This window comes from Cervus elaphus, chromosome 12 (assembly GCF_910594005.1).
Source record: "Cervus elaphus chromosome 12, mCerEla1.1, whole genome shotgun sequence".
Taxonomy (NCBI): Eukaryota; Metazoa; Chordata; class Mammalia; order Artiodactyla; family Cervidae; genus Cervus; species Cervus elaphus.
In genome coordinates this window covers 72,104,394-72,131,405 of record NC_057826.1, presented here as the reverse complement: position 1 = coordinate 72,131,405, position 27,012 = coordinate 72,104,394, and the positions used below count along the sequence as shown (strand labels likewise).

The following is a 27,012-nucleotide window of genomic DNA, read 5'->3' as shown; positions in this document are numbered from 1 at the left end:
GGTGTCATCTGCCTATCTGAGGTTATTGATGTTTCTCCTGGCAATTCCAGCTTGTGCTTCATCCAGCCCAGCATTTTGCATGATGTGCTCTGCATATAAGTTAAATAAGCAGGGTGACAGTATACAACCTTGACATATTCCTTTCCTGATTTGGAACCAGTCTGTTGTTCCATGTCCAGTTCTAACTGTTGCTTCTTGACCTGCATCTGATTTGTCAGGAGGCAAATCAGGTGGTCTGGTATTCCCATCTCTTTAAGAATTTTCCAGTTTGTTGTGAGCCACACAGTCAAAGGATTTGGCATAGTCAATAAAGCAAAAGTAGGTGTTTTTCTGGAACTCTCTGCTTTTTCTATGATCCAACAAATGTTGGCTATTTGATCTCTGGTTCCTCTGCCTTTTCTAAATCCAGCTTTAAAAAACATCTGGAAGTTCACAGTTCATGTACTGTTGAAACCTGGCTTGGAGAATTTTGAGCATTATTTTGCTAGTGTGTGAGATGAGTACAATTGTGCGGTAGTTTGAACATTCTTTGGCATTGCCTTTCTTTGGGATTGGAATGAAAACTGACCTTTTCCAGTCCTGTTGCCATTGAGGAGTTTTCCAAATTTGCTGGCGTACTGGATGCAGCACTTTCACAGCATCATCTTTTAGGATTTGAAATAGCTCAGCTGGAATTCCATCACCTCCTCTAGCTTTGTTCGTAGTAATGCTTCCTAAGGCCCACTTGACTTCACACTCCTGAATGTGTGGCTCTAGGTGAATAATCACAGCATCATGGTTATCTGGGTAGTGAAGATCTTTTTTGCATAGTACTTCTGTGTATTCTTGCCACCTCTTAATATCTTCTGCTTCTGTTAGGTCCATACTGGTCTTTATTGAGCCCATCTTTGCATGAAATGTTCCCTTGGTATCTCTGATTTTCTTGAAGAGATCTCTAGTCTTTCCCATTCTGTTGTTTTCCTCTATTTCTTTGTATTGATCACTTAGGAAGTCTTTCTTATCTCTCCTTGCTGTTCTTTGGAACTCTGCATTCAGATGGATATATCTTTCCTTTTCTCCTTTGCCTTTTGCTTCTCTTCTTTTCTCAGCTCTCTGTAAGGCCTCCTCAGACAACTCTTTTGTCTTTTTGCATTTCTTAGGGATGGTTTTAATCCCCACCTCCTGTACAATGTTAAAAACTGAACATACATTCGTAAGTCAACTATACTTTAATTAAAAATCAGTAGTACATTCAGCTCTGCCATGCCAACTACTAGAATGCCAGTCTAGTAAAGCCCTACTTAATTTGGTTTCAAAGAGAAAGGCAGAAACTCAGACTTATGTAACATCTTTCTTGATTCCTTCTTTCTGGTCCAGCTTAGGTGCCCTCTTTATGTTTTCTCTGAGGCTTGTCCACAGAAATAGCCTGTATCACACTCTGGATTGTAATCACCTGTTCACTTGTCTCTCTCCCAAATACCCTGCCTATAGGTTCCTTGAGGGTAAAGATCTTGAATAATATTGTACCTCCACGTCCAGGTGAATTGCACACAGTAGACAATTCAGTGTACAGACTTGTTTTTTGCCTTTTTTAAAAAATTCACTTAAGCACATGTTCATGCCAGATGTTGTGCTTTTTTCCTAAGGCTACAAAGGTGAAGGAAGTGTAAGTTCTCCACCAAAGGCAGCAGGACGGCTCTGGACCCAGTTACCTGGCTTTGAATCCCAGTCCTACTAATTATTACTAATTAGGAGTAGCGATAATTTCTATTAATTACTGCTTGAGTAACTTTGGGCGAGTGATTTAAGTCTTCTTAGTCTTACTTTACTCATTGATAGAGGGAGTAACAGTACTACTTACTTCACAGAGTGGTTGTGAATTAACGGGAACATAAAGCACTTGGCACTTGTGACACAGCGCTCAAAAACAAGAGCTACCTGAAACAGATCCCCAGCCCAGGTGGGATGCATGAGACAAGTGCTCGGGCCTGGTGCACTGGGAAGACCCAGAGGAATCGGGTGGAGAGGGAGGTGGGAGGGGGGATCGGGATGGGGAATACGTGTAAATCTATGGCTGATTCATATCAATGTATGACAAAACCCACTGGAAAAAAAATAAATAAATAAATAAATAAAAAAACAAGAGCTACCGACCACTTACTCTACTGTGATTAGTGGTTTAATAAGAGCAAAACTAAACCACTTTGGATAGCAAATTCTGGAGAAGACTATAATATTGCCTGGAGGGGACCCTGGACAGGTATTTCAGAAGACAGGACGTACTGATCCTATTTTAACAATCTTTTTTTCCACTAAACTTTTTATTTTCTATTGGAATATAGCTGATTAACAATATTATGATTTCGGGTGAGCAGCAAAGGGACTCAGTTATACGTATATATGTATCCATTTTCCCTGAAACTTCTCTCCCATCCAGGCTGCCACGTAACTATTTAGCAGAGTTCCCTATGCTATATAGGAGGTCTCTGTTGGTTATCCATTTTAAATATAGCGGTTGGCGCACTGATTCTTGAGGGGAGGTCTTGATGAGATTACAAGCAACAGAAACAGAAGGAATGAGGAAGGTTTAGAGCAGGTGGGAAACAGACATGTAAAGTAGTTTGCACATTGGGTGTGTGGTAAAGCAAGGGATGAGGCTACTTGGCAAAGTGTTAACCAGTTTTATCCTGTCCCCACTCTGGGATAGTGGGTGCTACTGCCTTTTTAAAGGTAATGAAACTGAGCTCATTGACCATGAGTAACTTGCCTAAAGCTACCTGCTGAGTAGTAACAGAGCCTGTGTTCAAAACTGATAAATTTTATGTGCTTCCCATCTCACCATGGTGCCAAGTCCTAGCTTTTGAAAAACAAGAGCAAGTTGCTTAATATCTTAAATGTGTGTGGGTCACAGGGTTTGATATAAACATTATGAAATCTGTAGTTTTTTTTTATAGGAACAGTAAAACAATTTTACTGTTTATTGCACTTACTGAATCAGGTATAAATGTTGCATTTATTCATTTATTGAAGGATAATTGCTTTACAAGTTAAAGTATTTCCATGAAATATTTGTTTCAGATCTTCTACCTCGCTCATCAGATTTCTTTTTTTTTCCTGCCACATTGTGAGGCTTGTGGGTTCTTAGTTCCCAGACCAAGGATTAAACCTGGGCCTCCACAGTGAAAGTGCAAATTTAGCCACTAGACCACCAGGGAATTTCCTCATCAGATTTTACAATGTCTGTGGATTTCAACATCTGAAGTTGCGTTCAGTTGATACAGATAGCAGATTGGAAGATTTCTAAGGAGATTTTCAGAAATGAACCCATAGCAGGAAAGAAGGAATTTTTTTTTTTTTTAAGAAAGGAGAGAAGAAGAAATGAAAGAGAAGAAGGCAGAGAGGAAAAGAGGAAGGAAAGGAACAGTGTAAGATGGGTTGGTCCAGGAAGACAGAGTATTAAGGATGTGTGTGCATGCTAAATTGCTTCAATCATTTCTGATTCTGTGCAACCCTGTGGACTGTAGCCCTCCAGACTCCTCTGTCCATGAGATTCTCCAGACAAGAATATTGGAGTGGGTTGCCATTTCCTTCTCCAAGGAAGAGAATCTAATATTGGTATTGAAGAGCAGCTTCAAATATTAACTCTTAGTAACCCAAATTGCTGGAGAAGGCAATGGCACCCCACTCCAGTACTCTTGCCTGGAAAATCCCATGGACGAAGGAGCCTGGTGGGCTGCAGTCCACGGGGTCGCTAAGAGTCGGACACGACTGAGCTTCTTCACTTTTCATTTTTCACTTTCATGTGTTGGAGAAGGAAATGGCAATGGCAACCCACTCCAGTGTTCTTGCCTGGAGAATCCCAGGGACGGGGGAGCCTGGTGGGCTGCCATCTATGGGGTCGCACAGAGTCGGACACGACTGAAGCGATTTAGCAGCAGCAGCAACCCAAATTGCATGAGTTAAGTGAAGTTTAAATTTTATTAAGAACCCTCAAAATGTTAGATTGTAACCTAAACATTAGTTCTGCTTATGTCTAAAGTAGGTGATAAGGACTGTCTTTTTACTAACTAGTGGTAAAATAGACAACTAAAGAGCTTCCTTGTATTGATAAAATCTTTTCCGTAGTAAATAATTAAAAGCTTTTTAACTATTCACATGGGATTTTATATCAACCCAGCTAACACTTTCAGACCTGCATGTTTTAAAATCTCAGTGTCAAAAGTTTGTTTTTAAACTCAGCTTCATGAGGCACGTTTTTCTGCGTCCCTGCCCCCGCCAGTATTCATTGTCAGAAAGACTAACACCTCCCTGAAACAACATTCTTTTCACCATGTTTTTTTACATATTCTTGAGACCCTAATACAAGAATACAAATTTGAGACTGACTGGTTTCAGCTCTGTACATCTTAAAACTTTGTTTAAATCATTAACCCTTCTTGGTCATTTTCATGTTATACTCAGACAGTGAAAGTGACCAACACTTTCATTCTCCATTTCACTGCTGTTATCACCATTTTTTTGTATATTGAGGGTTTTTTAGTTGAAGTATAGTTAATGTACAATATTATATGTTACAGGTGTACAGTATGGTGATTCATAATTTATCACTGATTTTCTTTTTTTTTTTTTTAGAATCTAGCTCCCCAGATTTTCCTTGCTTGATGTACCAGCCCTCTTTGTGCTCTGCTGCTTTTGCCCCACAGGCAATATACCAGAGTAGAATTGATTTAATTTTGTACAGCACCTAATATATGCCAGGCGCTTTATGAATATTGGCTTATTTAATCCTGACAACCACCAGGGCAGGGAACAGTTAATCACCATTTTAGAGATGAGGAAAGTGAAGTGCCAAGAAATTAAATAGTTCATTTAAGTGGTAGATGTGAAATTCAAAGTAGGGTCTGTGACTTTAAAGCTGTTTTTCTTTTCATCACACCACCGTCTCTCTTGCTTTAAACACACGTTAAAACATGTTATGTTTTCTAAAGTCATCTGCTTTACTTTTTCAGTAGTGACTAATTCTTAGATTCTGTTTCTTTTTGTCTTCGTGGATTTCTCAAAATTAGTTGAAAGTTACTTGTAGCTTTTAACTTTTTGTGTGTGGGATTGCTTTTTTATTTGGCATAGAGTATTTCCAAATGTAGGATATTCTTTCAAATGATGCTAAAAATTGAGAGATATGGGCAGGCTAGTCATCTGGCTCAATCTGATGGTCTTTTAATAGTCCTCTACTCCTTAACTTTTGAGGGAAATGCACTTATCAGTGACATGGGAATAGGAGCCTTAAAGACTAAAGGGGGAAAATGGGCATATGGAGTAAGTGAAAGAAATACAGTTTTAAATAACTTTAAGAATAAACATGCTGATAAAGGCATGAAAGATGCATTTATTTTAGTGTATTAGAAACAATTGTAATATTCCATTTCATGGATCTTATGACTTAGAATAAAGCTAAAAACACAAGTCTGTTTAAAGAAAAATATTAATATAGGTAGAGCATAGACATGGCCAAGATTGATATGGTTCATAAATAGCATAATTGATATTGATCTGTTTTGAATCCTCATACACTGAATTGTATCTCATTTCCTTTCCTATGTGTTCTTTACTCTGCTTCATATAAGCTTTTTGTGACTAGAGATTTCTGTAGTTGTATTAGAAATGGTGAACCTGTAAGAGTCCTTTTCAAACGCTGTCTTCATCCTTCCACCACCACATTGCCTTTGTCCATATATTTTTCTTCATTTGAATTCTTTTCTTCTTTCTGAACCCGCCTGCCAAGGCAGAAGACATAAGAAATGCAGGTTCAGTCTCTGGGTCGGGAAGATCTCCTGGAGAAGGAAATGGCAACCCTCTCCAATATTCTTGCCCGAAGAATCCCATAGTTCTAAACAACAAGGGAGTGTGTGCGTGCTAAGTTGCTCCAGTCGTGTCTGGCTCTTTTGTGACCCTGTGGCCTGCCAGGCTCCTCTGTCTATGCGATTTCCCAGGCAAGGATACTGGAGAGGGTTGCCATTTCCTTCTGCAGAGGGCCTTCCCGACCCAGGGGTTGAAGCCGCATCTCCTGCATTGGCAGGCAGGTTCTTTACCACTGAGCCACCAGGGAAGCCCTTTCGACTGCCTGTCTGCCATTAAAAAATTGCACAAACTCACATCACCTCAAGAATAGGCTCATGCTCATTCCTTCAAGGTGACTTGCCTAATCCTCTGTTCCAACTTTGATTATTCTGTCATTCAGTATCCCTCACCACTCAAATATGCTTTGCATGTGCTTCGATTTTTTAATTATATTTTTATCTCTTCCACTATATTGTGTATTATATGAGGGTGAGGGACAGTGTTTTATTATTATTTCAAAATTCTATGTATTTTTTTCTTATGGAAAATTTCAAACTCAAAAAAGTTCGGTAACTTTCTGTTCATTTCCCTTACCTACTGGTCTTTTTTATTTTTAGATGTTCTTTATATCTAGGGACATCAATCCTTAGTATGACAAATATTTTCCCAATCAATGCTTCTTTTGAAGTTTTATTGAGGTATAATTGGAATAAAATAAACTGCATATATTTAAGGTATACAGTTTGAGCTTTAACATGACACTCCTATAACAGTTATCATGGTCAAGATAATGAACATTTCCATCACCTTCAAAACTTTCTTCTACCCTTTTATAACTTACTTACCTCATTCTTTGGTCCCCGGACAATCACTCATCTGCTTTCTGTCACTACAGTACATTAGTTTGTATTTCCTATAATTTTATACGAATGGAATCGTATAGTATGTACTTTCTTTTCTCTGACTGCTTTTTTTTTTCCTCTGACTGCTTTTATAAAACATAATTTGAGATTCATCCGTCTAGTCAATATCCTTTAAAATCCAACTAACATTATGATCTACCTTATTTCACAGAGCTTAACATTTAGGGCAGTAGCTGAACATGATACAAGCCACAGATGTTTGGACTTCCCAGAAGATTTTTAAAACGCTGACTTCTTTGCCAAGATTTGAGTGATTTTAGGATTAGTCTGTAACTAGGACTTACTTTTCAGAGATGGTTTTGGGAAGGTGAAATCTCCCTATGTCTCCATTACTAATTTAAACTTGTGCCTGCCACTCTTGAGTCAAGTGACCCCTGGATCTGATGAACACTTAGAGGCAAGTGAGGCCTCAGCTCTGTGGGAGCTCTTTCAGGGAGAGCTGACCCAGGACTTGCTCCTCAAGGGCTGGACAAGATCCTCAGAGTGAGGATAAGAGTGGCAGATCCAGAAAGAGCTTGGCTTGGTAAAGATCCATGGACTCCCCTAATGGGAAGAAGGGGAAGGAGCTAGGGGACTGTTATCTCCCTGCCTCTGAGTCTGGGAGATGTAAGGAGACCTGAGAGTCGGCAGCCTTTCTCCTGGGCCTCGAGAGGGCTGGTGGCTGGCCTGCCGCCCTGCCCGTCTACTGGTGTAGAGGCTGCTCTGCCTTTCTGTTGTCTTGAGACTGCTACCACTCACGATGCTCCAACAATGAAACCTAAGCCCCTCTGAAGCAACACAGAAAAAGAGCCCATCTGGGGAAGGCAGGAAACCAGAAAGAGAAAAAAGCGCCCAGAGTAAACAGTGCAACAGACAAACTAAATAGAAATACCAGAGAAGACAGTAACTTGAATATGAAAATAATAAACAGTAGGAGCACTTAAGTTCAAGTGAAGTACAAAAAAAGACTTAGGGAGCAAAAGATATGATTTCCCTGCTAAATACTTGTTACTACCTGACTTGCAATCCATGCACATACACTTAAAAAAAATTCCACTAGAATGTAAACACCATAAAAGCAGGAATTTTTTGTTATGTACATTGACTGCTGTCAGTGCCCGTGTCTAGAACAGTCTTGTACATAGTAAGCACTCAGTACCTAATTACTGAATAAAGGATTGAATGAGTGTGATCATTTATTGGCCTGGAAGATTCAAAGCCCAGAGTTAAAAATACAGATTGAAAAAGGGATAAGAAACTTGGAAGATAGATTGAGGATAGATAGGATAGGAAAGAGACTTGGAAGAGGACACCTAATGTGGCTAATACAAGTTACAGAAAAAGGAACAAATGGAAGAGACGTAGTAATTAAAGATATTTTTTTAAAACTCCTGAGCTAAAGATAAAGTTCATTGTGCAGACTGACATTACAGGGAAGATCAGTGTTGTAAAGAAAACACTTAGGCTTGTCCAGGTAAAGTTTTGAACTCCAGAGATTCATTTTGGAGGCTTCCAAATTACAGTATGATATTCAGAATAGTCTGAGACTCACATCAGAATTCCAGTTCACAACAGTGGGAATTAGGAGACAGTGAAAGAGTATCCACAGATTACCAACAGAAAAAGACTGTAATCCCAAATCCCCATTTCCAGTGAAAATATGATCCCCTCTACAAGGAGGAGCTATGGCATAAATGTAACTTTAGAGAGTGTATTACCCACATAACTAGAGAATATTTAAGAAAGGTTTTTAACCAAATAAATGAGTCAGAGCACAGATCACAAAATGAAAGGGATAGAAAAAGTAGAAAATGATAAGACTGTCTGGGAATGTTATGCTAAATAAGGACATAAAAAAGGGACATACTTCAGGGAACAATTCAATAATATTTATGATGTAAAAGTACTAAATAAGTCTAAGCAAAACCTCAAAATTATGGGAGGAAAGAGCTAAGAGGTTTCCAGATGGAGATGAGGATAGGATAAGGTGCTGAATAAGCACATTTAAGCACTTTAACCATCAGGGAAATGCACATCAAAACCGCAGCAAGGTGCCACTTCACATCCGCTGGGGAGGTTCTGATAAAACAGACAGACCGTAACAAGCGTTGACAAGAATGTGGAAAAGTTGAAACCCCCATATATTTTCTGTGGGAACATAAAATGGTGCAGACACTTTGTAAAACAGTTTGGCAGTTCTTCAAGAAGTTAAATATAGACTTACCATATGATCCAGCAATTCCACCTCTAGGTATATACTTAAAATGAGAATATATGTCCACACAAAAAATTGTAGAGGGATGTTCATTGGAGCACTATCCATGATAGCCCCAATTATAGAAACAACCCAGATGTCCACTGATGAATAGATAAATGTGGTATATTCATATAATGGAGTATTATCTGGCAGTGAAAACAAATGAAATACAGGTCAGGTCAGGTCAGTTCACTTGCTCAGTTGTATCTGACTCTTTGCAACCCCATGTACTGCAGCGCGCCAGGCTTCCCTGTCCATCACCAACTCCTGGAGCCTACTCAAACTCATGTCTGTTGCGTTGGAGATGCCATCCAACCATCTCATCCTCTGTCATCTCCTTCTCCTCCTGCCTTCAATCTTTCCCACCATCAGGATATTTTCCAATGAGTTGGTTCTTCGCATCAGGTGGCCAAAGTATTGGAGTTTCAGCTTCACCATCAGTCCTTCCAATGAATATTCAGGACTGATTTCCTTTAGGATGGACTGATTGGATCTCCTTGCAGTCCAAGGGACTCTCAAGAGTCTTCTTTAACACTGCAGTTCAAAAGCATCAAATCTTCAATTCTCAGCTTTCTTTATAGTCCAACTCTCACATCCATATATGACTACTGGAAAAACCATAGCTTTGACTAGATGGACCTTTGTTGGTAAAGTAATGTCTCTGCTTTTTAATATGCTGCCTATGTTTGTCATAGCTTTTCTTCCAAGGAGTAAGTGTCTTTTAATTTCATGGCTGCAGTCACCATCTGCAGTGATTTTGAAGTCCAAAAAGATTAAGTCTGTCACTGTTGCCACTGTTTCCCCATCTATTTGCCATGAAGTGGTGGGACCAGATGCCATGATCTTTGTTTTCTGAATGTTGAATTTTAACCCAGCTTTTTCACTCTCCTCTCTCACTTTCATCAAGAGGCTCTTTAGTTCTTCTTTGCTTTCTGCCATAAGAGTGGTGTCATCTCCGTATCTGAGGCTAATTGATATTTCTCCAGGCAGTCTTGATTCCAGCTTGTGTTTCATCCAGCCCAGCATTTCGCATGATGTACTCTGCATATAAGTTATATAAGCAGGGTGACAGTCTACAGCCTTAACGTATTCCTTTCCTGATTTGGAACCAGTCTGTTGTTCCATGTCCAGTTCTAACTCTTGCTTCTTGACCTGCATACAGATTTGTCAGGAAGCAGATCAGGTGGTCTGGTATTCCAGTCTCTCTTAAGAATTTTCCACAGTTTGTTGTGATCCACACAGTCAAAGGCTTTGGCGTAGTCAATGAAGCAGAAATAGATGTTTTTCTGGAACTCTCTTGTTTTTTCAATGATCCAATGGATGTTGTGCCTGGAGAACCCCAGGCACAGGGGAGCCTGGTGGGCTGCCGTCTGTGGGGTCACACACAGTCGGACACGACTGAAGCGACTTAGCAGCAGCAGCAATGGATGTTGGCAATTTGATGTCTGGTTCCTCTGCCTTTTCTAAATCCAGCTTAACATCTGGAAGTTCATGGTTCACATACCGTTGAAGTTTGGCTTGGAGTCTAATGTGTGAGAGGACTGCAGTTGTGCAGTAGTTTGAACATTCTTTGGTCTTGCCTTTCTTTGGGATTGAAATGAAACTGACCTTTCATTGGAATGAAACTGACCTTTTTCAGTCTTTGGCCACTGCTGAGTTTTCCAGTTTTGCTGGCATATTGGGTGTAGCACTTTCACAGCATCATCTTTTAGGATTTGAAATAATAGCTCAACTGGAATTCCATCACCTCCACTAGCTTTGTTGTAATGATGCTTCCTAAGGCCCATTTGACTGCACATTCCAGGATGTCTGACTCTAGGTGAGTGATCACACCATCATGGTTATCTAGGTCATGAAGATTTTTTTTGTATAGTTCTGTGTGTGACTTCCCTGGTGGCTCAGACAGTAAAGCGTCTGCCTACAACGTGGGAAACCCGGGTTTGATTCCTGGGTTGGGAGGATCCCCTGGAGAAGGAAATGGCAACCCACTGCAGTACTTTTGCCTGGGAAATCCCATGGACGGAGGATCCTGGTAGGCTACAGTCCATGGGGTTGCAAAGAGTCAGACACAACTGAGCAACTTAACTTTCAACTCTGTGTGTTCTTGCCACCTCTTAATATCTCCTGCTTCTGTTAGGTCCATACCATTTCTGTCCTTTATTGTGCTCATCTTTGCATGAATGTTCCCTTGGTATTTCTAATTTTCTTGAGATCTCTAGTCTTTCCCTTTCTATTGTTTTCCTCTATTTCTTTGCATTGATCACTTAGGAAGGCTTTCTTATCTCTCCTTGCTATTCTTTGAAACTCTGCATTCAAATGGGTATATCTTTCCTTTTCTCCTTTGTCTTTAGCTTTTCTTCTTTTCTCAGCTATCTGCTACAATATATATGAACCCCTGAAAACATTATACAAAATAAAAGAAGCCCATCACTAGAGACCACATATGATTTCACTTGTATGAAATGTCCAGAATAGGCAAATTTATGAGGACAGAAAGTAGATTAGTAGTTGCTTTGGACTGGGCAAGGTGGGAGTGAAATGGATTATGGAGGACCATTACACATTTACTGATAGTCAAAAGATATGTGTATGTGCATGTGTATTTTCACAGACATATACGTTAGAAACAGACTTTTTCTTTTTTTTTTCCATTTATTTTTATTAGTTGGAGGCTAATTAGTTTACAGTATTGTAGTGGTTTTTGTCATACATTGACTTGAATTAGCCATGGATTTACATGTATTCCCCATCCCCATCCCCCCTCCCACTTCCCTCTCTACCCGCTCCCTCTGGGTCTTCCCAGTGCACCAGAAGAAACAGACTTTTTAAAGTGCAGTTTGTACAAGAGTTTCTATTTTAACTTCTCTGTATGTTTGAAAATCTAGAAAATGTTAAATTCAGCTTGCATTAAGCAATTATCTTTTTACCAGTGACATAAAACCAACACAGGCTCTTAAAATATCAGAAATGTTTACCATGTTCTCTTAGTCTCCATAATGCAAAGCTTCAGCTCCTTAGTTCCTTAGCTCTGTGGCTCCTTACAATTTGGATGTTCAGGTCAGTTCTCATCCCTTTTTGTTAAGGAGGTAGTCTGTATTGTTGGGCCTTATTCTCCCAAAACCTTTAAATCTTTAAAAATGAAGAAAACATGAAATATGTTTTTCTACAGTACATGAAAAGTAATTTGGATCATCCATAAAGCCAAAGAAGGACATAAGGTATCAATGATTCATTTTATTTTATCCTGTTCTATTTTCTTTTCCTAATCTTTTCCACCTCAACTGTACTGTTAACACTTTTCAAAAGTTCTGTGTAATCCTAGTTAAACTCCTTTCTTGAAGTTCCTCACAAACCTTAAAATGCTCATTAAGCACCCCCAACCCTCTATTCTCTTATGTTCAGCAGATGACTGACAGTTTGGCAGTTGTTGTTTATTCGCTAAGTTGTGTTTGACTCTGCGACCCCACAGACTGTAGCATGTAGCTTTCCTTCCAAGGAGCAAGTGTCTTTTAATTTCATGGCTGCAGTCAATGTCCACAGTGATTTTGGAGTCCAAGAAAAAAGCTATCACTGTTTCCATCTTTCCCCCATCTGTTTCCCATGAAGTGATGGGGCCGAATGCCGTGATCTTAGTTTTTTGAATGTTGAGTTTTAAGCCAGCCTTTTCACCTCTCACCCTCATCAAGAGGCTTCTTAATTCCTCTTTGCTTTTGGCCCTTAGAGTGGTATCATCTGCATATCTGAGATAGTTAATATTTCTCCTGGCAGTGTTGATTCCAGCTTGTGATTCATCTAGCCTGGCATTTCGCATGATGTACTCTGCATATAAGTTGAATAAGCAAGTGTATATAAGTTTAAATAAAGGATGTATTTCCAAAATACCTCTTCCCCAATTCTTAGCACCATCTGTTTTGATACTTACCCTTTACATTCTTCCTTCTTATCAGTGCTCATCTGTACACGATTCTGCGGAGATTCTCTTGCTGCCTCTCTGTTTTTTAAAAAAAAAAAAAAAGATTTTGGCCATGCCACTCAGCTTGTGGGATCTTAGTTCCCATACTGGAGATTGAACCCAGGCCGATAGCTGTAGTAGCATGGAGCCCTAACCACCGGATCACCAGGGAATTCCCTTGCCTCCTCTCTCTTGTCTTTTCTACTTTATTTAAACCTTCCCACTAAGTATGAAACTGTCTAGTCTCTCTCCTCCACCTCTCCTTCTTCCTCTTTCCTACCAGTTGTTGCTTACTTAGTCTCCTAAATATTTCTCAAGTCAGTCCCCATCTCCCTGCTCTCACTGTGACTGCACTGGTTCAGAGTAAGTCCATTATTTCATGTCTAGCCTCCAAAAGCCGGCTATTACAGTCAATACCAGGAGAAGTTTTCTCTAATATATTAATACATCTCATTCTTTTACTTCCTCCTTTAAGTTAACCCACTAATATCTCCCCACTGTCTGCAGAATAAAGCCTATACTGTTTGGCAGGTCGTACATATACCTTCATTATCTAGAATATCCTAATTTAACTGCCTTCCTATCTATTGCTCATACATACTAAACACCATAGCAAATATTCTTGAATGTCTTTTTTGTTTCCACACATTTTGTTTCATAGTCCTGAAATGTTCTTTCCTCCAATCCCAATCCAACAGTCACTCTTATTTTGAAGACTGAGCTCAAGGATCGCTGCTTCCCTCGTGGCCTCCCTGTTGAGTGACGTGGCATGGCGTGACGTGACGTGGCGTGACGTGACGTGGCGTGGCGTGACGTGGCGTGATGTGACGTGACATGGCGTGGCGTGGCGTGACGTGGACGCTCCCTGTGCTGTGTGTGCTGTGCTCAGTTGCTTCAGTGGTGTCCAACTCCGCAACCCCGTGTGGACCATAGCCTGCCAGGCTCCTCTCTCCTTGGGATTTTCTCGGCAAGAATACTGGAGTGGATTGCCATTTTCTTCCTCCAGGGGATCTTCCAAACCCAGGGATCGAACTTGCATCTCCTATGTCTCCTGCATTGCAAGAGGATTGTTTACCTGCTAAGCCATCCACATCCCTAATAAACACCTAATATAGTACTTTAAACACCCGTTGTTATTAGTAATGCTTGTCTTACCCACGTGTGCTATAAGTCCCTTAAGGGCAGCTACTGTGTTTGTGCTTCTCTGTGTAACCCCCAGTGCCTGGCATATAGTCAGATACAGGAGCTTAAGAAGTATTTGTTGAATTAATATATTGATTAGTTAAAATATAATACAAGGCAGCATATGTCCAACAGTTCAGAGGCAGATTAAATCTTTTAGAAAATTAAAGCTCAGAGTAGGGCTAAGGAAAGAAGAAGCATTTTATTTGAACTTTTGAAAGATGTAGAAATCAGGTAAGTGGAGATAGTAGACAGGGAAACTTGCAATGACATGTGATACAGACAAAGATATATGTGTCTAGAACCAAGGCTCAAGGCATTCCAGGTAGTGTGGAGCAGAGGGCTCATGACTAAAAACAACAAACAATAAAGTTAGGAGTAGACTAGTGCTAGATTATAAAGGAACTTGAAAGCCAGGATCAGGTTTTTGGAGTTCACGCTATAAGCCAAGGGATTCAAACTTGTAAACTGGTATCTATTTATGGCTGCTTACGCCATTAACCTCTGCTGCCACCATCATTACCACTACCATGCCCAACCAGAAAATTCACAGTAGGAGTAGAGACAGAGCCTGCAAAATGCAGCCCTTTCCTTTTCTTGGAGAGACTTGAATCAGCACCCCACATGATGTCAAAATATAAACAAGAAGTGAGAACAATCCATCTTCCCTTCACAAAATGGTTGGGCACTCCTGCATTTTCACTTGGAGGTCTTTGAAAGTGTTTTTTAAACAATAAAGAAGCTGATAAGGGCAAAATTAATAAGGAAAATGAAGGATTGTTTTAAGATGGGAAAATTGGTGGCAGGGAGACTAATTAAACTATTTCAATGGTCCAGGCTATGAATAATGAGACTCTAATAGATGGCAGTGTGATGGAAAGAAGAGATTGGTATGGAAGCCATCTCATTTGATGAATGAGAAAGGGGAAGAATCAGAAGTTGGAAACACATCTTCTGACTGGTTCTGCTTTGTATCTTAGCCACTTTTTAAATCAACTTTTAAAATCTCCTCTCCTGTTAAGTGGGTATATATTTTATATTAGGTACAATACATATATGTATGGCAGTGACAGATTTTACTTTCTTGGGCTCCAAAATCCCTGTGAACAGTGACTGCAGCCATGAAATTAAAGGATCCTTGCTCCTTGGAAGGAAAGCTATGACAAACCTAGAGAGCATATTAAAAAGCAGAGATGTCACTTTGCTGACAAAGGTCCATCTAGTCAAAGCTGTGATTTTTCCAGTAGTCATGTACAGGTGTGAGAGTTAACCATAAAGAAGGCCGAGTGCCAAAGAATTGATGCTTTCGAACTGTAATGCTAGAGAAGATACTTGACAGTCCCTTGGACAGCAAGATCAAACCAGTCAATCCTAAAGGAAATCAACCCTGAATATTCATTGGAAGGACTGATGCTGAAGCTGAAGCATCAATACTTTGGCCACCTGATGTGAAGAGCAGACTCACTGGAAAAGGTCTTCATGCTGGGAAGGATAGACGGTAAAAGGAGAAGGGGGTGGCAGAGGATCAGATGGTTGAATAGCATCACTAACTCAGTGGGCATGAATTTGAGCAAACTCCAGGAGATAGTGGAAGACGGAGGAGCCTGGTACAGTCCATGTGGTCACAGAGAGTTGTATATGACTTAACGACTGTACAACAATTATAGACTAAAATAACATTATGTAACATTATAGATTAGATATAGTATATACCTAATATTGTATACAGGTATGTTATTAGATGTATATTTCCCATGTTATCTCCAGAATTTCTCCATTAGCTGTGTCCTTGTTGTCAATCTCTTTGACTAGAATGTCTCCCCTTGTTCATTTTCTCTCACCCATTCTGCTTTTTAATGAACTACCCATCCTTCAAAATTTAGCTCAGTTATCCCATTGACCACCCCTAATCACCATTTTATTTTGTTTTCCTTACCTTTTGATTCCCAGAGTATTTGTACCCATACTATAAGAATTATTTTTATTGTCTTCATAATCGTTCACATGTTTTCTCTCCAGATTATTGAGAAGAAAGGGTTACTACTGGTGTCTCAGTGCCAAGGATAGCACCTAACACAGAGTAGGCATTCAGAGTGTTGGTTGAACTAATAACAACCATCTAGAGATCATGCTAGAGATGCTTGTTAGCACATGGGTAAACTACAGTGGCCTGGTAATAATTATACCTTCTTGGCCTCTGATAAATCTGATATTCATTTCATTTGCATATTGCACTCTTGTTTTCTTACCTAAAATACTGCTTTTATTTTTATATTTCCACACAGAGAATTTCAGTTACTTTTCGTCTCCTTTAGAGGTCTTAAGACTTTTCCTAAGGGATCAACCCTTCCAAGCAAATGATCCCATACATGTCCCATGTTTATTCCTCTTCTGTGATTTTGAGTTCTCCATGATTTTTAAGGTTTTTAAAAGTTTTACTTAAGATTCCTACTGCACTCAATCCATGTTGCTCTTCTCCTTTGGAGCCTTGCAGCACTAAAGGCAGTACCATAGATTATCAGCTGTACCACTTGGGCACATCGTTTCAGTTTTCTGAGTTTCTTTTGGAACACGAAAATAAGTCTTTCTTGCAGGGTTTCTGTGTAGGCTTGCTTTGATGATAGTAGGAAAATTTCCCTAAATTGAATCTCTTGGAGACTACCTTTATAACCTTTACATTTTTATATATCATTTTTGCATTATTTAATATTTTTTCTTACATTGAGCCACTGGTTTTCTGGTTTCCTTTATATGGAAACTTTGCCACCAAATGAAATCTCAGTATGCTTGCCACTGTATAAATAAAATACAAACTAAAAATAGATGTAATATAAATGATTTTAATTTTGCTCACAGCAAATTTTAACGTTGCCAAGCAGAGGCTCTAAGCCTGTTTAAAAAAGGGACCATAGAGTTCTGAAGAGATGTTACAGACATTCTAGCACAGACATAAGAAAATTCTGTTTGATAAAATGCTTCAACTTCTGGGTAACAGGGTTAATGATAAGGGTATAGAGAGAAGGTGGAGTCACATCCTGATAACCTGAAACCGCAGATATAAAACCTGCCAAGATGTTTAGAACAAATGAATTTAATAAACCTTTAGTATAAAATTATGATAAATATTTATGAGTGCTCATTCTTTTTTTTTTTTTTTAATATTTATTTACTTGGCTGTGTCGGGTCTTAGCTGCAGCATGTGGGATCCTTGTTGCGGTACTTAGTTGCTCCATGGCATGTGGGATCTTGGTTCCCCAGCCAGGCATTGAACCTGCATCTCCTGCATCACAAGGGCAATTCTTAACCAGCTGACCACCAGGGAAGTCCCTGAGTGCTTGTGTTCTGACAGAAGTAATCAAAACATAAAAATAGCAAAAGTGAAATAGTATAGTTCCTAAACATTTTTAGATAGTAAAAATTAAACCATATTTACCGTCTTCCATAGGTGATCTTTATCTCTTCCTAATATCTCTACCCTTTCATCCCTGACTCTGTGTTGGATTCCATAACCACATGGGCTTCACTATATCGTCTCATGCCCAGAATGGCAGAGGGATTCTTTTTTTAGTTTTTTTATGTTGAATTTGACTCTTCAACAAAATTATGAGCTTCTTAATGTTAGAAATATGCTCATTCTTTTATTCCTCACAGTATCTAGCAGTTTTAGGTGTCTTTAAAACTTCACCATCATTGCTCTTCTCTCAGTTTTCCACAACTCAGTAGATGGCATCTCTGTTCATGTAATTGTTGGAAAAAACTTTGACTCCTTTCTTTACCGCTTTCCCATGTGCAGTCATCAGCATGCTAATCTTGTGAATCCTTCCATCGATACACACCCAGCATCTGATTACTTCTCAGCACCTCCTCTACCACTGAGCAGATCCACACTACCATTATCTTTTCTGGGACCATTGTAAAAGCCTTCTAACAATTTTCTGCTTCCTCAACTTGCCTCCTGCAGTCTGTTCTCCAGCTAGAGTGGTCATATTAAAATACAAATCAAAACCTTCCAATGGATTTCTTGCTCACTCAAAGTAAAAGTCCCTACTGTGTCCCAACAAGGCTCCACATGATCTGTGCCCCTGCCCCTGACACACATCCATCTCTTATCCCACATCTTACCACTTTTATCTTGCTATTCTGTTGTGTAACTTAGCTTCCTTGCTGTTTATTGATTAAGCCAACAGGTACCTGCTTCAGGGTCTTTGCACTAACTGTTCCCTTTGCCTGCACTGTTCTTGCAGATAAGTTTCTGGTCAAATGTCACATTATCTGACAGACATTTTTTAGATTCAGTGTCTAAATTATAAATTAGCACACAAACCATCCCCCCACTAATCCTCTCTATTCTTACTCTGCTTTTCTTTTATGTTTTCTTATTACTTTTGACACTTAGCTTGTTTGTTTTTCTCTTCTCCGCTAACATGTAAGCTCTTTGATGGCAGGGATTTTTATTGTTACATTTCTAGTAATTAGCAGTGTTTCACATGTAGTGAGTGAAAGTCATTCAGTTGTGTCTGACTCTTTGCAACCCCATGGACTATACAGTCCATGGAATTCTCCAGGCCAGAATAGCCTTTTCCTTCTCCAGGGGATCTTCCTAACCCAGGGATCAAATTCAGGTCTCCTGCATTGCAGGCAGATTCTTTACCAGCTGAGCCACAAGGGAAACCCAAGAATACTGGAGTGGGTAGCCTAATCCTTCTCCAGTGGATCTTCCCGACCCAGGCATTGAACCGAGGTCTCCTGCATTACATGCGGATTCTTCACCAACTGAGCTATCAGGGAAGGCTCACCTGTAGAAGGTGCCCAAAAAATATTTATTGAATAGAAAAATGAAAAGGTCTACCAAACTTAAAGTCATAGGAACATTACCTTTGAAGACTAACTCATGAGCCCTCATTGCAGAAGATATCGTCAGGCTCTCAACTTTTACCGTCTTCATTACTGTCCTAATCATACCTTTCTAAGATTTCTACAGTGGACTTCTAGTTGGTTCTCCCATTTCTACTCTTGCTCCTGCTACAGTCCTCTTTTCAGCCAGTAGCCTCCATCTTCTAAAAGTTGATCAGACCTGTCATGCTGCTCTTTAAAACCTTTCCAGCTATCTCATACCATTTTCTTATCATACTCTTTCCCATAGTCTGCGGTACTGCAAGGTGTCTCTGCCCCCTAATTTGCTGACCTTTCTTTCTCTAAAAACCGCTTTCCTACTCTGTATGTTGGTCACATTGTTTCCCAAACATGCCAAGCTTATTCCCATTCTAAGGCCTTTGTGTAGCTGCTCTTATGCCCTGCCCCAAGGCTGCACTGTTGTCTTCTGGCTGTTCTCTCTTGACTCTGCATCCCTTCCCTTCCCAGACAGGCAACTGTTTGAACCTGCCCTCTGGAACTCAGGGAAGGTCATGGAGGCTGAACTGAAAGACTCCCATGCCCAGGAGCCCCTCCAGGGTCCTACTCTGCTTCAACAGTATCCCAGTAGATACCATCTTTTTTTGGCAGATGTTTCTAAATATCTTTTTAAAGTTATATTTTTATTACATTAAAAAAAAGCAAAAAGGATCTCTTGATTTTCCTTTATGGGGTACACACCAGGCATAAATAACTAATGATTTAGTAACTTTTTGTAGGCAGTGCTTTACATTTCCATCTTACTACTTAATTACTTTGCCTAAAACTCCCTGATTTTGTCACCCGTCTATTTATTTATACCCAATTAATCACATGTGAATTTTTTTAGTTCTGTTTAGTTTCATTGCAGTCAGTTCAAGGTCTATGTAAAGAGGATAGGTTTTTCAAATTTTACTTTATATCAACTTGTTTTCCCTCCTAAGTTTCCCATCAAAATTGGAAGTTACTCAAAATAGAGGCAGAATCTAATAAATGTGAATGTTAGAGTAATTGTCTTTGATTTCATCTTTAATCATCTTTACCTAATTTTGAGTCCAAATGGCTTCTTATGATGATGCTGCTGCTTTGGTTTTCTTAAAATTGGAATTGAAAAAATTAGAAATGTGTTAAGACTGATGATTTCAGGTATTTGGTGTCTTTAAATAATTTCTGCTGCCCTTGGTCATGCCTACTTCTTTTTCTACATGTTTAGGCAATAGTTTCTATTATTGATTGTGTTATTTTAATGAAATTACTGATTCTATCTTTAATGACTAAAATGTACAGTGATATTTAGATGCACAATGTAGATTAGCTTTCATTTGCTTGAAATTCTCTGCCAAGAATGGTAGATGAAATGACTATCAAAGGAAATTCAGAAAAAGACTATTGCTGTTAGCAAACTAAGGGAGATAATAAGGCTTTTCAGAAAAACTGTTTATAGAGAGGCAGTTTTGTAAGGGAATACCACCCACAATCATTTTTTTTTTCCTCTCTATTCTCTGAGGCAGATGGCAAGAAATAAAATCTCTGCTTTTTACCATTTGCCCGGGATAAACCAAATATATTGAGCAAGTGCCCATTTTATAAAACCACTGTATCATTATAGTTCCAAGGAAATAATTTCAGTTCACTTTTCTGATGCCATTTACCCATTGTGAAAAGGTATATGTTTCTATTTTGTATTTGAACTGTCCTTTTATCTATAGAGTTTCACAGGCTTTTGTATATAATCTGGTTGTATTATGACTTAGAAATAGCTTAATTTAGGAAGGCCGTCAAAGGGTTAAAATAGTTACATTATTGGCAAATTGTTCTTATTACAGGAAGTAATTTGGTTAAAACAGATACCATTTTGAGTAATATTTTGGACAACTCCCAGTATTAGGCAAACTTGGGTTGGGTGTGCCCTCATTAGTGACACAGACAGAAAAAATGTTGAATGGGAGAGTTCAGATACAGAACAATACAGAGGTGCCCAGACATATCTCAGAGTATTGTTGAACACAATTTGGATTGCATGCCTAAAAACACCCTTCAACTTAATAAACCCATTTACCAATTGTGATTTTTTTTTTTTTTACTACCATAGCTAGCTTCATTCCAGTCAGTTCATGAGCTTGTTTACCCCTAGATTTGCCCTTGTTTCAGCTTTTACATATATTAATGAAGCATTTATTTGCAGGTCCTTGGGAGTTAGTCTTCATATTACCAAATAAGTATCAAGTAAAGATTGCCCTATGTCCCTTTAATTATAATACATGAAAAAACTTGTAAAGAACTACACAGTAGAGTTATTTTTACTCATCTTAAATATAGTCGTCCATTAGAATCCAGGTGGGATTGGTTCCAGTACCCTCTCCACTACCCCTGGAATACCAGAATGCGCAGATGCTCAGATCCCTTATATAAAATGGTGTAGTGTAGTTGGCCCTCCAAATCTGTAGGTTCCACTCCACTCCCACCCTCATCCCTCAGAAATAGAGGACTGACTGTATAGGAGAATGTTCAAGGGAAAAGTCTTGGCTTAACTAGAAAATGCATGTAATCATGTGTGCACATCTCAGAAGGCAAGAAAATATACAGTGAAGAAAGTGGTAATTCTTTTAAAGAAAAAGTCATTTATATAACCCCCTCTGAAATCATACCTATTCTGTCTGAGTTATCTGAGATTTTTTTTTTCATAGATACATGCCCTGGCGATTCCAGATAACTTGTTTTAGGCTGTTGTACTTTATTTTAGAATAAGGAAATGAGAATTAAGAGTGTTAAGAAGCATGCACACAGGTTCTCAAACGTCATGACTGTGTCTCCAGCCTTTCTTCTTTGTCCTAGTGTGGTGTGTCTCTGGTCATTCATTAACCCAAGCGTTCATCTTGCCAGTTATATATGTTAAAATCCAAGGTGCTCAGCTTTGTTCTGTCCCAGCACACCTGATGGATAAAGGCATTCCTCTTAGTGACAGTATCTGGGAGTCAGAATCTTCAGAAGGATTGTTGGTATAGTTTTAGGAAGAAAACAGATGATGCTAATAACTTTTCTGCAACTTTTCCTTTAGAAGCACTGGAGTATATCTAGATGATGACCAAGGCTCTTCTGGTTCTGAAATCATATGATTCTTTCTCTGCTCTTCTTTCATGTTACTTATATACCTGTTTCTCTGTAATGATAGTGAAAGGTGGTTGCCGTGAGCTGTGTATTGCAATGGGATTTGTGACCTCCAGAGGAGAGGATTTCAATCTGGGGCCAGAGCCCAGGCTTGACCACTTGGAGCTTTTTGTGTAACAGAATTTTATTCAAGTATAAAAGAGATAGGGAAAGCTTCTGACATAGACATCAGAAGAGGGCAGAAAGAATGCCCCTTGCTAATTTTTAGCAAGGCGTTTTATTTCTGTTAGAAAGCGGCTAATGAGAGAGAGACCTCACGGCTAAGGGAGTTTCACCAGGCCCCTCTCCCACAAGGGGCTTCCCTGGTGGCTCAGTTGGTAAGGAATCTGCCTGCAATGCAGGAGACCCAGCTTTGATGCCTGGGTTGGGAAAATCCCCCGGAGAAGGAAATGGCAACTCACTCCAGTGTTCTTGCCTGGAGAATTCCTTGGACAGAGGAGCCAGGTGGGCTACAGTCCGTGGGGTCGCACAGAGTTGGACATGACTGTGCAACTGACTGTTGCTTTCTCTCCCACGGTGTGCGTTTTTGAGGTAGACTGGCACAAGCTGTGTCATCCCCGGCCGTAAGACAATTGACGTGAATACTCGTTTGTTGCGCTGTTATCAGCCCAAGGTTAGAGAAAAGAAGTTAGTCTTAGGCGGACATTCAGAAAACTAAGATCATGGTATCTGGTCCCATCCCTTCATGGCAAATAGATGGGGAAACAGTGGAAACAATGAGAGACTTTATTTTTGGGGACTCCAGAGTCCCTGCAGATGGTGACTGCAGCCATGAAATTTTTAAAAGACACTTGCTCCTTGGAAGAAAAGTTATGACCAACCTAGAGACAGCGCATTAAAAAGCAAAGACATAACTTTGCCAGCAAAGGTCCATCTAGTCAAAGCTATGGTTTTTCCAGTAGTCATGTATGGATGTGAGAGTTGGACTATAAAGGAAGCTGAGCACCGAAGAATTGATGCTTTTGAACTGTGGTGTTGGAGAAGACTCTTGAGAGTCCCTTGTACTGCAAGGAGATCAAACCAGTCCATCCTAAATGAAATCAGTCCTGAATATTCATTGGAAGGACTGATGTTGAAGCTGCAACTCCAGTACTTTGGCCACCTGATGCGAAGAGCTGACTCATTGGAAAAGACCCTGATGCGGGGAAAGATTGAGGGCAGGAGAAGGGGACGACAGAGGATGAGATAGTGGGATGGCATCACCAACTCAATGGACATGAGTTTGAGCAACCTCCGGGAGTTGGTGATGGACCGGGAAGCCTGGCATGCTGTAGTCCATGGGGTCACAAAGAGTCGGACATGACTGAGCAACTGAACTGAACTGAGGCAGAACCGTTTTGAAGAAAGGCAGATCCCAAAGCAAATACATAGTTTCATTAAAATAGCTTAAGAAAAACATTTCCATAAGAAAAATGCATTGTTTAGCTCAAGGTTTGAGAAAAGTTCCTGCAGAACCAGGTGTCTACAACACAGAATTAAAAGAAACTTCTTTTAATTTTGTGTAGAGAAGGAAAAAATAAGTCTACCACTTGCAGTTTATTTCCTCCTGCCTCTTGGAGACCTCTGGCCTTCCTACCTGTTACCCTCTCATCCCGTGTGTGTGTGTGTGTGTGTGTGTGTGTGTGTGTGTGTGTGACAGAGAGAGAGAGCTTGTGTGATATGTTAATATGCTATAGAACTGTTAGTCCTACTTTTGTCTTATGTACAAAAACAACCCATATTCTTTATTTAGATAGGAAATAAAACTGGTTTAAGTTAAAAACTGAAAAATCATTTTCTAGCATGTTGGGGAAAATATCTTTTAAAAATTTGAAATTTCTCTTAAAACAAAATTATGGAAGAAAATCTTCTCAAAATATATCATTAAATGCTCACATACCATTTAAAACTTTAGTTCTAAGAATCAGATTTCTGTGTTATGTCTTCCTTGATTATATTATGTAGAATATATTCTAATATATACTGTATACATCAGAAATCAGAATTTGTATAGTTTCTGATTGGATCTGTCTGTCTGGGCTGCTTAGTGTTAGATTTAATTATGTATATACATTTATATTTAGAAACACCATGGAAAATGTTATTTGAATTTTGTTTAAAATAGCAATTCTTAATGTTTTTTGTATCTTGGACCTCTTTGGCAGTCTTAAGCCTGTTTAAACCTAGCAGGCACTCTAATGACTACCATAATTTCAAAGTAGTGTGGAACCTAAAAGATATTATGAGGTATATACAACTGTAATGTGATATGAAAATATCAGTTATTGTTGACAAAATCACCGGAAATTTTTTTTATGTAGTTTGTTGCCTGCATCATATTTGAGAAAAACACCCAACTTCAATTAGAGGTTAGTGACAATGAAGATGTAATTTTTTTCTCCATTGTTCATAGACCCCTGGTCTAAAATTATTTTTTTAATATTATTTTTTGTTTTTTAATTTTTACAATGTATTGTTGGTTTCTGCCATACAACAACACAAATCAGCCATAATTATACATTCCCCAAACACATTCAAGAAATCCAGATGTAATTCTCTATTATATTTCAAGAGATTTACCCTTTGAGGAAAGTGGAGCTCAGAGTCTTTTCCTTATTGAGCTTTTAACGCTTTATAAGCCTTTGAAATAAGCAAGTTGTTAATTGGCAATTGTCAGTATCTTTTAGATTAAGAACTTGGTTTATTGTCACTAATTTTATCACAGAATACTGAAGAAAGAGATATTTATAAAAGCCAGTTTAGTCATTTTATCTTAAAGTCAAATTGGAACATATCTGCTGGTAGTAATGAATGCTTTACTTATGTCTTGACTTGCAGCTGCTATGGCTACATATTCTTTGATCATTAAAGAGAAAATGTAATTCATGTCATAGGTCCTGAATCATTCTTCTACTTTATGGAACTAATATTGATTGGCTAAATTTGTGTGATTATTTTTTAATTTACTTTTTATTATAGAAAAATATATATAACACAAAACTTGCTATTGTACCATTTTAGCCATTTTTTAGTGCAGTGACATTAAATACATTCACAGTGTTGTGCAACCATTACCAGTGTTTCCAAAATTTCTCACCACCCTAAACAGAGAAACTGTGTCTTCTCGGAATTCTCTGACGGTCCAGTGGTTAGAACTTCATGCTTTCAACTGCTGTGGGTGGGCCTGGGTTTGATCCCTGTTCAGAGAACTAATAAGATCCCACAAACTGCACTGCATAGCCAAAAATTTTTTTTTAAAAAGAAACTCTAGGTCTTCCCTGGTGGTCCAGTGGTTAGGACTCCATGCTTCCACTGCAGGGGACACAGGTTTGATCCCTCGTCTCCCAGTCAGGGAAGTTCCACATGCTGTGCAGTGTTGTCAAAAAGAAAAGAAACTCTGTACTCTGACCTAAATGAAGAGGTAAACTGAGGCAAGCTAGAAAAGATGAGCTTATTCAGTAATAGCATAGGGAGTTGCAATTTGGGACAAGCAAACTAGTAAGCTATAGATGAGTCTGGTCAAAGTTTAGGAAAGGTTGTATTTATGGGCAGGGAATGTAAAGAGGGGAGAGTTCAGTTTGAGTCAGTTAAAATAAAAAACAGAGATAAGCCTTGAAAACGTCCTGAGAAGACAGAATTAATTAGTCTAGTCACACAAAGTTCTGTTCAGCCCACTTTGTGAGAGTAACCCAACTTGGGTCATCTCTTGTTGATGCCTCTGGCAAAACTTTACCAGGGTTGAAATGAGGCCTCTGATCAACCCCCCATCATCTGAGAAAATTTTGTTTCTGTAAGTCAGGCATTTTGGGGAAATCAGCCTCTTAGTCTTTAAGTTTTGTTTTCCTGAGGGCACATGGATGAGTCTTGCCATTTTATATGCTCCAGTTCTATTTTAGATTGAAATTCTTTTACAACTTATTAAATAATAACATTGTATTCCCAACTCCACCTCCAGTCCCCAGCCCCTGCTAACCTCTAACCTATTTTCTATCTTTGGAAATTTGCCAATTTGCCTTTTCTAGATATTTCATATAAATGGAATCATACAGTATTTGTTCTTCTGCTTCTGGCTTTTTCCCCTTAGTGTAATGTTTTCAGGGTATATGTGCGTGTATCAGAACTTGATTCCTTTTTATGACTGAATAATATCCCAGTGTGTATATATACAAATCTTTTTTGACATACAGTAGGGTTACATCCCAATAAACCCTTCCTAAATTAAAAATACTGTAACTTGGAGTGCATTTACTATACCTACCTACCACACATCATAATTTAGCCTAGCCTATCTTAAGCTCAGAATACTTATGCCCACAGATTGGGCAAAATCGTCTAACACAAAGCCTGTTCTATAACTGTGTGTTGAACATCTCATGTAATTTATTGAATACTGTACTGAAAGTAGAGAACAGATTGTCTGGGTACAGAATTGTTGTTATGGTTGTTTATCCTATTGATTACGTGTCTGACTGGGAGTTGCTGCGTGCTGCCCTGCCCAGCATCACAAAAGAATATTGTACTGCATATCACTAGCCTGAGAAAAGATCAAAATTTGAAATATGGTTTCTACTGAATGCATATTGCTTTTGCACCATCATGAAATCAAAAAATCTTAAGCCTTTGTAAGTCAAGGACCACCTATACCACATTTTGTTTACCCATTTGTGTTTGGAGGTAACTTGCATTATTTCCACCCTTGGCTGTTGTGGATAACACTGCTGTAAACATTGCTCTACAAGCATCTGAGTCCCTGTTTGCAGTTCGTTTGTGTGTGTACCAGGAGTCACACGGCAAATCTGTTTAACTTTTTAAGGAAGCTGTGGGATTGTTTTTCATAATAGTCATATTTTTATTATCCTTTCATT

General features: G+C 39.1%; 1 protein-coding gene across 3 annotated transcripts in view; it reads left to right on the top strand.

The window, feature by feature from the left end:
* The window catches only part of SLC12A6 (solute carrier family 12 member 6), an 87,739-nt gene that overhangs the window by 25,209 nt on the left and 35,518 nt on the right, over positions 1-27,012 (top strand). The window lies entirely within an intron of this gene.